At 36.4% G+C, this 13,699-nt stretch overlaps 1 pseudogene; it reads left to right on the top strand.

The window, feature by feature from the left end:
* The first annotated feature begins 10,289 nt into the window (after nt 1–10,289).
* Nucleotides 10,290–12,142, top strand: LOC128062379 (GPN-loop GTPase 3-like; annotated as a pseudogene).
* Nucleotides 12,143–13,699: the final 1,557 nt, after the last annotated feature.

Here is a 13,699-nt window from a genome sequence, read left to right as displayed (position 1 = left end):
ATTACAAAATAGATCATATTAAAGCATTCAATTCAGTTCAGTCACTCAATCATGTCCAACTCTTTGCTACCCCATGGACTGCAGAATACCAGGCTTCCCTGTCCATCACCAACTCCTGGAGCTTACTCAAACTCATGTCCACTGAGTCAATGATGCCATCCAACCATCTCATCCTCAGTTGTCCCCTTCTCCTCCTGCCTTCAGTCTTTTCCAGCATCAGGGTCTTTTCCAATGAGTCAACTCTTTGCTTCAGGTGGCCAGAATATTGGAGTTCAGCTTCAACATCAGTCCTTCCAATAAATCTTTAGGATTGACTGGTTTGGTCTCCTTGCAGTCCAAGGGACTCTAAAGAATCTTCTCCAACATAGCAGGTCAAAAGCATCAATTCTTAAACTGATTCTATAAATAAATATATCCTTTAAATTTTTGCAATGTTCCCTGTAGCATCTTTATAACTTTCTAAAAATGTGGTCATAGAATATGACATTTACCTGAGGGCAATTGTTCTATTCCATTTTATGGCTACAGTTTGGTATCAGAAGGTGAATATGAGAATCCTAAAGCATTTCTCACTTCAAAAAGGAAGGTCAAATTTATCATCCAGTGTAAATCCTCAATCAATTGGAAATACCAAGAAATACAGTCCTTACATATAGGCCATTTTTTAAAACCTAGATAAACAAGACTGTAGTAAGATCAAAAGCTTTTGTGAGATTTATGTACTTTAAAATATAACTTCTGATTTTGGCAAAAATCACATATGAACAGTAACATGTTTTCTAAATCTGTTTATTGGTTGTGTGCATACTGATATAATTAGCCATTCTTAATATTTGAAATTATTAAAGTATTAAGCTGCTTAGTTTTAGTATCCTCTTTTTTCACTCGTATCTTCTACTTGGATATGTAATGTGTCAGGAAAATGAGTTATTTCTTGAAGTATTATGAAATTGATTATATACTGTGTTGCAGATTGAAATGGAGTTTCTCTTTGATATAATAAAACATTACTGATAAATAACCATTTATCATTTTTTGTTACTGATATATAAACTGCTGTATAACAGAGACAATGCATTGTAAAGCACTGGGAGAATTGCAAACTTGAATAACATATTGACGTACCATATTTTCATCTCAGAACCAGTCAAATATGTATAATTGCTATAATGTGTTTTACACATGCATTAAATAAAATTTATCTTTGACTCTTTAACTTAATATTAAAAGAAAACATTGCATTGTTTTCTAAATCCACAGATCATTTAAAGAATATCCCAGTTTTGAAATGTTGGAAACAAAATAAGGTAAAATTTAATAGTAAATATTTTCAAGATGAATTTGTGATGTAGTACAAATTGAAGTAGGTGGAGAGACTTAAAATCTGAGAAATTCTTGGAATTGAGGCACAAATAGCCAACAAAATATAGTCCCTATGGCTTCTAAACCTCACCTGCTCTCTGAAATGCCAAAAGCACTATTTATTTCTTCCCTTTTTGCCTTATTGCACACTGTCCCCAGATGATGTTGTGTGTGGTATAAATTAGACAGACAGTTTATTGAATCTACTTTTAGTCCATCTTCTATAACACACAAGGCATCACTTTCAAGGTGTCACTTCAGAGGAATAAAGGCAGAGCAGAGCAATATTTTAAGTCTGACTGGGTGAAATATGGTTTGGGAAACAGCCAGTGCAATATTGGAATAGCTCAGCAAAATACACAGCACACTGGTTGCAATTTTAACTAGGATTATTGAATCAGTTTCTTCATTTGTGTAAAATAATGTGGAAAAGATACATATCACTCAGGGGAAAAAAAATTGAGGTTCAGCATAAATTTATTCCTTTCAGTTATGTTTTGCCCTCACTACCGTCATTATCTTCTAATTATAACACATGTGGATCTTTGTATTTTTGCAGCATCATGGACCCAAAAGAGAGACATATAATAATGAAATTGGAACAATTCATTCATCTGACATATTTGATGACTATTACAACTCAGGCTACAAACACTCTAAGAAACCAATCTTACACTTATGCTTAGACAAAATAGAATTGAAAACTTGCATAGCCAGTCCATAACATGTAGCCTTTCCTCAGAGACAGAGATTATAGGAAGAATGAATAAATTGCTAATTTCTTATGAAAGTATCAGGATTTATAGAGTAGTGGCTCTAGTGTTCAAGATATTCAGACAAACAAAAGTGATTTTTAATGAATTTTGCAGCATTTTGAAGTATACAACTACTTGCAACTTACTTAGATTTCCCTTCAGATAAAAACTGAAATAAATGAAAATAATATAAATCTAGGAAGAATGAGGTCAATGTCGTAGCAGTGTAAAGGCATGCCTCTTTTTAGTCTATCTTTCTTAATAACTAATTAGGCCTCCATCCAAAATCAGAAGAGCCTATGTGGGAGTTGTAGAATCCAACACCGCGGAACACGGGCGGGGTATTGAACACGTGTAATTCTGGTGATCGGCAGGCAGAACTTGGTCAGTTCAGCTCAGTTCAGTTCATTCGCTCAGTCGTGTCCGACTTTTTGTGACCCCATGAATCACAGCACGTCAGGCCTCCCTGTCCATCACCAACTCCCGGAGTTCACTCAAACTCATGTCCATCGAGTAGGTGATGCCATCCAGCCATCTCATCCTCTGAAGTCCCCTTCTCCTCCTTCCCCCAATCCCTCCCAGCATCAGGGTCTTTTTCAATGAGTCAACTCTTCACATGAGGTGGCCAAAGTAGTGGAGTTTCAGCTTTAGCATTAGTCCTTCCACAGAACACCCAGGGCTGATCTCCTTCAGAATGGACTGATTGAATCTCCTTGCAGTCCAAGGGACTCTCAAGAGTCTTCTCCAACACCACAGTTTAAAAGCATCAATTCTTCGGCACTCAGCTTTCTTCACAGCCCAACTCTCACATCCATACATGACCACTGGAAAAACCATGGCCTTGACTAGATGGACCTTTGTTGGCAAAGTAATGTCTCTGCTTTTGAATATGCTATCTAGGTTGGTCATAACTTTCCTACCAAGGAGTAAGCATCTTTTAATTTCATGGCTGCAGTCAACATCTGCAGTGATTTTGGAGCCCAAAAATATAAAGTCTGACACTGTTTCCACTGTTTTCCCATCTATTTCCCACAAAGTGATGGGACCAGATGCCATGATCCTCGTTTTCTGAATGTTGAGCTTTAAGCCAACTTTTTCACTCTCCTATTTCACTTTCATCAAGAGGTTTTTTAGTTCCACTTTACTTTCTGCCATAAGGATGGTGTCATCTGTATATCTGAGGTTATTGATATTTTACCTGGCAATCTTGATTCCAGCTTGTGCTTCTTCCAGTCCAGCGTTTCTCATGATGTACCCTGCATAGAAGTTAAATAAGTGGGGTGACAATATACAGCCTTGACATATTCCTTTTTCTATTTGGAACCAGTCTGTTTTTCCATGTCCAGTTCTAACTGTTGCTTCCTGACCTGCATACAGATTTCTCAAGAGGCAGGTCAGGTGGTCTGGTATTCCCATCCCTTTCAGAATTTTCCACAATTTATTGTGATCCACACAGTCAAATGCTTTGGCATAGTCGATAAAGCAGAAATAGATGTTTTTCTGGAACTCTCTTGCTTTTTTGATGACCCGGCGGATGTTGGCAATTTAATCTCTTGTTCCTCTGCCTTTTCTAAACACACCTTGAACATCTGGAAGTTCATGGTTCATGTCTTGCTGAAGCCTGGCTTGGAGAATTTTGAGCAGTACTTTACTAGCGTGTGAGATGAGTGCAATTGTGTGGTAGTTTGAGCATTCTTTGGCATTGCCTTTCTTTGGGATTGGAATGAAAACTGACCTTTTCCAGTCCTGTGGCCACTGCTGAGTTTTCCAAGTTTGCTGGAAGCACTTTCACAGCATCATCTTTCAGGATTTGAAATAGCTCCACTGAAATTGCATATCCTCCACTAGCTTTGTTAGTAGTGATGCTTTCTAAGGCCCACTTGCCTTCACATTGCTGGATGTCTGGCTCTAGGTGAGTGATCACACCATCTTGATTATCTTGTTCATGAAGATCTTTTTCTTACAGTCCTTCTGTGTATTCTTGCCACCTCTTCTTAATATCTTCTGCTTCTCTTAAGTCCATACAATTTCTGTCCTCTATTGAGCCCATCTTTGCATGAAATATTCCCTTGGTATCTCTAATTTTCTTGACGAGATCTCTAGTCTTTCCCATTCTGTTGTTTTCCTCTATTTCTTTGCATTGATTGCTGAGGAAGGCTTTCTTATCTCTCCTTGTTATTCTTTGGAAATCTGCATTCAGATGCTTATATCTTTCCTTTTCTCCTTTGCTTTTTACTTTTCTTCTTTTCACAGCTATTTGTAAAGCTTCCTCAGACAGCCACTTTGCTTTTTTGCATTTCTTTTCCATGGGGATGGTCTTGATCCCTGTCTCCTATCCAATGTCATGAACCTCCGTCCATAGTTCATCAGGCACTCTGTCCATCAGATCTAGACCCTTAAGTCTATTTCTCACTTCCACTGTATAATCATAAGGAATTTGCTGTAGGTCATACCTGAATGGTCTCGTGGTTTTCCCTACTTTCTTCAGTTTAAGTCTGAATTTGGCAATAAGGAACAGACAGGGTCTGAAATCAGCATGACCCATAAGACCTGTGCTACTCCTGTCTCAGCCGTGATCAGAAAACACATGGAGAGTTCTGACTTGGGAAAAATCCACAAATGGGAAAGACTTTATAAAATCCCACTTCCTAGGGGGAGATTGCAACACTGTTTTGAAGGGGGCAAGACCTGAAATTATTGGAGATGGTAACAGGAACTTTGATGATGAGCATCTTCCCCAGGGTTGTATGGTGTGGGACTGAAGTAGCCAATGACAACCTCTCACACTGGGGAAGGGGAAAGCAGTGAGTGAGTGTCCAGCATCCCCAACTGTGCAGGACCCAGTGTCCCTACTCCAGCAGCACTCAGAACACAGAGATGAGAGGACCCTGCCTAGGAGGAGGGAGATGTGGAAGGAGCACATAGAAACATCAAAGAGTTTCAAAGGGATCCATTTTCTGGTGACTTCACTCAGGACTTCGGCAGAAAGTCTGCACATGAGCCTCTGAGGGAACCTAACAAGAGGATCCTCTCACAAGGCCTGTGGGCATCCCTACCACCTCAGTGCTAAACCGATAACTACCTCAAATATGAAACTGGCTCCTTTATGTGTGGCCCCAAGTGCCCAGGTAAAAGTGAACTCCAATAAATAGGCAGCTCTTGGAAAAACAGATTAGAGTCTGGGGGCAAGTGAGAAGCCACAAACTTAAGCTGTAGAATGACTTTCTGTAAAACAAAAATAATTTTCCAGCAGCTGGCTAGTGAGTTGTAGGAACCAAAAAGAGACATGTAAGCTTAACATTTCTACCATAAGAAAGAGTGAGAAGTGTGGAGCAGGTGTATCTATACAAGATCAGATAAAGCACCAGATGTAACAGGACAAACATAGTTCATTCCACCTGAAGGTAACTTGTAAAGTTGCCTGCTACTGTGCATGCAAGAGCATCAGTGAAAAGCAAGTAATATGACGAATCAATGAAAAATATCCTTACCGAAAGATAATAATAATCCCCCAATAACCTAACTCAAAGTCATGTCATTTTGAAATCCAGCTGATAGAGAATTAAAAATGCCCACTTTGAGAAAACTCAACAAATTACAAAAAAAAAAAAAAAAAGACAGGAACATGAAAATATTAGAAATATAAAAAAAAATAGAACTTAAAAAAAATTCTTGAGCTGAAATATTCAGTAAAAAAAGAAAAAAGAAAAATGCTTTGGAGAATATCAATAGTAGAATAGATCAAATAGAACATACCTTGAAACTTTGAACTAATCAGAGGAGAACAAAGAAAAAGGAATAAAAAAGAATCAAGACAATCTATACAGTATATGGATCTCCATCAAATATTAAAATATTAAAACATTTGGGATTCCAGAGATGAAAGGAAGAAGGGAGGAACCTTGAATTTCCCAAATATAGGGAGGTACTTTGACATATAAGTTCATGAAGATAGCATATCACCCTATTATTTCAATGAAAACAAAACAACAGCAATCTTTTCCAAGACACATTATCATAAAACTGTAAAAAATAAAAAAAAGGGAAAGAATCCTAAAGAAGCCAAAGGAAAAAGATATAATCTAAAGAAAAATGTCCATTAAGTCATCAACAGATTTCTCAGCAGAAACCCCATAAGATAGGAAAGAATGGAATGACATGTTTAAAGTGTTGAAAGGTAAAAAAAGAAAAAAGCAAGTAATCAGTCAGAAATACTCACTCTGGTAAAGTTATCCTTCAGATATAAAGGAGAAATAAAGGAAGAATAAAGACTTTTACAGACTAACCAAAGCTCAGAGTGTTCATGACAGCTAGACGAATCTTGCAAGAAATGCTAAAAAAAAGCTCTTCAAGCTGAAATAACAAGATGGTAATTAGCAGCATAAACACATGAAGTATAAAACACACTGGTAAAGATGTGTTCTTTATACACACCTTATACAGTAAGATTTAGAAAAATCTAATTCTGTAGTAGGATGGTGTGTTAACCATCTAATTATAAATACAAGTTAAAGGAAAAGAGCATTAAAAATATATATAGCTACTATAGTTTACTAAACAATATGCAATATAAATGGTAAATTGTGACTTCAAAAAACTGTAACAGTGGGAGGAAAAGGGAAGAAATTTGCATGTGATCAAAGTTGCTATTAATATAAGAAGTTTTATATAAGCCTCATGGTGACCACAAAGAGAACAAGCTACAATATGTCACAAAGATAAAGAAATGGGAGTGAAGCAAGCCATCACAGAAAATTGAAAATTGCAAAGGTAGGTAGAAACAGAGGAAAAAGAAACACTGGAATTATAAAAACACCCAGAAAGCAATTTGTAAGATGACTTTAGTAAGTCCTTATGGATCAATAATTACTCTCAATGTAAATGGATTGATTTAATAAGTCACAGAGTGGCTAGATGGAAAAAACAAAACAAAAACACTTAAGACTCAACTACATGATGTCTAAGAGATATTCGCTTCACATTTAGGGCACACATAGACTCTACATGAGAAAATATGGAAAATATATATGCAATTCAAGTGGAAACCAAAAGCAATAGGGAAGAGACAAAATGAGCTTTATTCCAGAAATAATAACAAGAGACAAAGATCATTATATAATGATTAGAGCAGTAAGCTCCTCAAAAAGTTATAACAACCATTAATAAACGTGCACCTTACATAAGAGTATGTAAATATGTTAAACAGATACTAACAGATCTTAAGGGAGAAACAGACAAAAATATATTAATTGTAGAGGACTTCAACACACTTCTATACACAGTGGATATATATTCACACAGAAAATTAAAAAAAAAAAGAAATGTTAGACTTGAACCAACCTTCAGATCAATGAACCTAACAGATATTTATTGAACATTCATCCAATAGCAACACATTCTTCTCAATTACACAGTAGCATTCTTCAGGATGATGAGCCACAAATTAAGTTTTAGCAAATTTTATGAACGTCACATCTGTTGTCATACAAGGTATCTTTTCCAACTGTAATGTATCTTTTCCAATCAAAATGACATAAAATTGCAAATCAACAAGAGGAAAGCTGGAAAACATTTATGTTTTCAAGAATGGGGAAACTAAATAACATACTCTTGAAGAGATTAAAAAAGAAGTTTCATAAATGTATTGAAACAAATAAAAATAAAAACATACGCCCCCCCCCCCCCAAATGCCACCAGGCTGCAAAATAGAAAAGAGAGAGGAAAAAAAAAAAAAAAAAAAACAAACAGAATAACTTTAAACCTCAGGTAACTGGAAAAAGAAAAACTAAGTTGAACATTAGCAGAAATAATAAAGATAAGAGGAGAAATAAATGGAAAATAAGAGAAAGCTGTACAAATTGTCAGCAAAATGTATGCCTATTTTTTGTAAGACAAAATTAACCAAACATCAGCCAGACTTACAAAGGAAAAAACAACAACAACAACAACAACAACAACAACTCCTAAATGCAATCAGAAATGAAAGAGAAGACATTCAACTGATACTACAGAAATGCATCAGGGCATAAGAGACTGCTGTGACAATTATATGCCAAGAAATTGGAAAATTTATAAAAAATGAACAAATTCCTAGAAACATGCAACATAACAAGACTGAAACAGGAGTAAGTAAAAAGTCTGTATACACTATTAGTAAGGATATTGAATCAGTTATCAAAAATCTCCCACATAGACAAACACAGGATCAAATGGCTTTATTGTAACAAATAGTTATATAATTAATACCAATACTTCTCAAATTCTTCTAAAATAAAAAGAAGGGAATGCAGTTAAACTCATTTTATAAAGCCAGCATTATCAATAATGATAATGATATTATAAGAAAAGAAAACTTTAAGTCAACATTCCAAAAGAATATAGATGCAAAAATTCTCAGCAACATAGTAGCAAACTGAATTCCAGCAATGCAGTAAAAGGATTATATGGCATAATCAAATGAGAGTTATACCTGAAATGCAAGAGTGGTTAAATATAACCAATTAACAAATATGATAAGCTCCCTTAATAGAATGAAAGATAAAAATCATGAGATCATCGAAATAGATGCTGAGAAAGCATTTGACAAAACATGACATCCTTTCATGATGAATAGCCCTGACAAACTGAATATAGAAGGAACATATCTGGATATAATAAAGACTTTGTACATGAAATTAAAAGATGCTTACTTCTTGGAAGAAAGGTTATAACCAACCTAGATAGCATATTCAAAAGCAGAGACATTACTTTGCCAACAAATGTGTGTCTAGTCAAGGCCATGGTTTTTCCAGTAGTCATATATGGATGTGAGAGTTGGACTGTGAAGAAAGCTGAGCACCAAAGAATTGATGCTTTTGAACTGTGGTGTTGGAGAAGACTCTTGAGAGTCCCTTGGACTGCAAGGAAATCCAACCGGTCCATTCTAAAGGAGATCAGTCCTGGGTGTTCATTGGAAATACTGACGCTAAAGCTGAAACTCCAATACTTTGGCCACCTCATGCGAAGAGTTGACTCATTGGAAAAAACTGATGGTGGGAGGGATTGGGAGCAGGAGGAGAAGGGGTCGTCAGAGGATGAGATGGCTGGATGGCATCACCAACTAGATGGACATGAGTTTGAGTGAACTCCGGGAGTTGGTGATGGACAGGGAGGCCTGGCGTGCTGTGATTCATGGAGTCGCAAAGAGTCGGTCGTGACTGAGCGACTGAACTGCCTGACTGACTGAAAGCAAATGGAGACCTAATATGCTCAACAGTAAAAGACTGAAAGATTTTTGTCTAAGATCAGGCACAAAAGAAGTTTGCTCATTCTTATCCTCTTCATTCAATATATACTGGAAGTCCTAGCTTGAGCATTTAGGCAGGACAAAAGAATAAAACACATTCAAACTGGAAAGGAAGAAGTAAAATTATCATTATTTATAGATGATATGATTTTATTTTATTTTTTTGAGATATAAGAAAAATCCTAAAAACTGCACTAGAAATCTGTTGGAAAAAGTCAATGACTTCAGTAACCTTGAAGGATATAAAATCAACACATAGAAATCAGTTGTATTTCTATACACTAAATATGATATATCTGAAAAAGAAATTATGTCATTCATGATAGAATTGAAGCAATAAAATATATATTTAAAAAATTAACCAAAAGGGTGAAAGTTCTGAACAGTTAAAGTTATAAGATTTTGATGAAAGAAATTGAAGAAAGCATACAAAAATTAGAAATACATTCAGTGTTCACAGATTGGAAGTGTTAATATTCCTCAAGTACCCATACTTCCCACGCATCTACAGACTTGAAGAAATCCCTATAAAAATTCCAATGGCATTTTTCACACAAATAGAAAAATAATAAAGATTTGTATGGAAACACAAAAGTTCCTGCATGGCTAAAGCAATCTTTGCTTTTTGGCAAGAATACTGAAATGGGTTGTCCTTTCCTTTTCCAGGGTATGTTCCTGACCCAGGAATCAAATTTGCATTTCTTACATTCTTTACCTGCTGATCCCTCAGGAAAGCAATCTTATAAAGAAGAACAAAACAAGAAGCATCATACTTCCTTATTACAACAAAATTACAAAAGATATTGTAATCAGAACAGTAATAATGGTATACAAAGAGACACACGAAGTCTGTGCGACTGGAGGCGTCAGGAACCGGGGGAGCTACCATGCCTCGGTACGCTCAACTGGTTATGGGCCCCGCCGGCAGCGGGAAGTGGTCATGTATGGATGTGAGAGTTGGACTGTGAAGAAAGCTGAGTGCTGAAGAATTGATGCTTTTGATCTGTGGTGTTGGAGAAGACTCTTGAGAGTCCGTTGGACTGCAAGGAGATCCAACTAGTCCATCTTGAAGGAGATCAGCCCTGGGATTTGCTTGGAGGGAATGATGCTAAAGCTGAAACTCCAGTACTTTGGCCACCTCATGCAAAGAGTTGACTCATTGGAAAAGACTTTGATACTGGGAGGGATTGGGGGCAGGAGGAGAAGGGGACGACAGAGGATGAGATGGCTGGATGGCATCACTGACTCGATGCACGTGAGCCTGAGTGAACTCCGGGAGTTGGTGATGGACAGGGAGGCCTGGCGTGCTGCGATTCATGGGGTCGCAAAGAGTCAGACACGACTGAGCGACTGAACTGAACTGAATGTATATTCATGTTGTTCAAACTGTAAAAGACACAAGGAGTAAATATGCAGTATACCTGGGAGACTATATGACATCAGTACTTAAAGAACTTTTTGTGGCTGCACAGTATTCCATAATCTGGCTGTACAAAAATATATTTAACTTGTTTCCATGGACACTACTACAACATCCGAGAACTGATTGAGGTGGATGATGTGATGGAGGACAATACTCTGCAGTTTGGTCCCAATGGAGGATTGGTATTTTGCATGGAGTACTTTGCCAATAATTTTGACTGGCTAGAGAACTGTCTTGGCCATGTAGAAGATGACTACATCCTTTTTGATTGTCCAGGTCAGATTGAGTTGTACACTCACCTGCCTGTGATGAAACAGCTGGTCCAGCAGCTGGAACAGTGGGAGTTTCGAGTCTGTGGAGTTTTTCTTGTTGATTCTCAGTTCATGGTGGAGTCATTCAAGTTTATTTCTGGCATTTTGGCAGCCCTGAGTGCTATGATCTCTCTAGAAATTCCTCAAGTTAACATCATGACGAAAATGGATCTGCTGAGTAAGAAAGCCAAAAAGGAAATTGAGAAGTTTCTAGATCCAGACATGTATTCTTTATTAGATGACTCTACAGGTGACTTAAGGAGCAAAAAATTCAAAAAATTGACAAACGCTATATGTGGACTGATTGATGACTACAGCATGGTTCGATTTTTGCCTTACGATCAGTCAGATGAAGAAAGCATGAACATTGTATTACAGCATATTGATTTTGCCATCCAGTATGGAGAAGACTTGGAATTTAAAGAACCGAAGGAACATGAAGATGAGTCTTCTTCTATGTTTGACGAATATTTTCAAGAACACCAGAATGAATGAAGAGTTTATTTAAAAAGTAACTATATGTGTGAGGAGCTTGTGGCTGAACTGCCAGAACCTTCTTTTAGGAAGATGGAATGCTAGAGAAAGCTACTTATTTAATGAAAAAAACAATACTTGACTCTTTATCAGCAGTCATCAACATGCCTGAATCAAGTTCTTAGGTATTCTGAAAATGCTTCTGGTTAAAGTGGTATCGTTTGGTATTATTTTAACAGCATCAATTTAGATTTTAAAAGTTGAAGTTGAATGTACATAGATTTGTATATATAATATAAATTAGGACCTGGGGTACAGTTAAGACCAGTCTACTTTTAATTTCACTGTTGATCTTTGTTATTTTTGAAGTTTTTTTTGAGGGACAGGAATTATTGTAACAAAATATACATTATGTGTCCAGAGAAATAAAATCTGGAAGGATAGAGATAAGACCATTGTTTATTAGTAGCTTCTAGTTTTCCTACACTGAAAATGTATTATTTGTGTAATTAAAAAATGAAAAAAGTAACTATGTCTTAAGATACATATAAATAAAAGAAAAATAGCACCAAAAAAAAAAAAAAAAAAAAACAAATAGACACACATATCAATGGAACAGAATAGAGAGACCAGAAATAAATCACTAACATATATTTAATATTTGATAATGTATCCAAAAACACTCAAGGGGTAGAGAATAATCTCTTCGACAAATGATGCTGGAGAAAGTTGATAAACATATGCAAAAATATATAATTGGTACATTATCTTACATCACTCACAAACTTAAAATGGATTAAAAACTTAAACATACAGCTAAATACATATGAAAGAGGAGAGTAAAAAAAAACTGGCTTAAAACTCAGCATTCAAAATCTAAGATCATGGGCATCCGGTCCTAACTTTTGATGGCAAATAGAAGGGGAAAATAGAAGGGGAAAGTCAGAAACTGTGACTGGTTTTATTTTCCTGGACTCCAAAATCACTGCTGATAGTGACTGCAGCCATGCAATTAAAAAACACATGCTCCTTGGAAAGGAAAGCTATGACAAAACTAGACAAAGTATTAAAAATCAGAGACATCACTTTGCCATATAGTCAAAACTGTGTTTTTTCCAGCAATCATGTATGTATGGGAGAGTTGGGCCATAAAGAAGGCTGAGCACTGAAGAGTGGATGCCTTTGAATTGTGGTAGTGGAGAAGACTCTTGAGAGTCCCTTGGAATACAAGGAGATCAAACCAATCAATCCTAAAGAAAATCAACCCTGAATATTCATTCAAGGACTGATGCTGAAGCTAAAGCTCGAATACTTTGGCCACCTGAAGTAAAGAGGCAAGTCATTGGAAAAAATTCTTGGTTCTGGGAAAGACTGAGGACAGGAGTAGAAGGGAAGGGCAGAGGATGAGATAGTTGGATAACAGCACTGACTCAATGGACATGAGTTTGGGCAAACTCCAGGAGATAGTGAAGGAGTGAAGGACAGGGAAGCCTGTCATGCTGCAGTCCATGGGGTCACAAAAAGTCAGACGTGACTTAGTGACTGAACAAAAACAAATAGTGAATAAGTCCTTGACATTGGTCTCGACAATAGCTTTTTGAATGTGACTCAAAAATCATGATAAACGAAGGCAAAAATTAACAAGTGAAGTGAATCAGATAAAAAGCTTCTGCAAAGCAAAAGAAACAATCAATAAAATGAGAAAACAACTTACAAAATGACTGAAAATGTTTGCTAGACATTTATCTGACAAAAGGTTAATATCTATAATATACAAACAACTCTTACAATCTAATAACATGCATAAAAATAATCTGATAAAAAATGGGCAGAGGTTATATGATATCTCTATTTTTAGTTTTTTTCATACTGTTTTCCATAGTGGCTACGCTAAACTTTTATTCCCTTAAACAGTGTAGGGGGGCTTCCCATTTCTCCACATCCTCACCAGCATTTGTTACATGTATTCATTTTAATGAGAGCCGTTTTGACATTTGAGAGGTGATATTTCATTATTGTTTGAATTTGCACTGCCTTGATGAATAATGACATTAAGTATCTTTTCATGTGCCTGTTGGCCACTTGTAGG

The sequence above is a fragment of the Budorcas taxicolor genome, chromosome 17 (assembly GCF_023091745.1).
Source record: "Budorcas taxicolor isolate Tak-1 chromosome 17, Takin1.1, whole genome shotgun sequence".
NCBI classification, from domain to species: Eukaryota; Metazoa; Chordata; class Mammalia; order Artiodactyla; family Bovidae; genus Budorcas; species Budorcas taxicolor.
The sequence above is the reverse complement of the archived record's forward strand: the minus strand, read 5'-3'. Positions and strand labels throughout refer to the sequence as shown.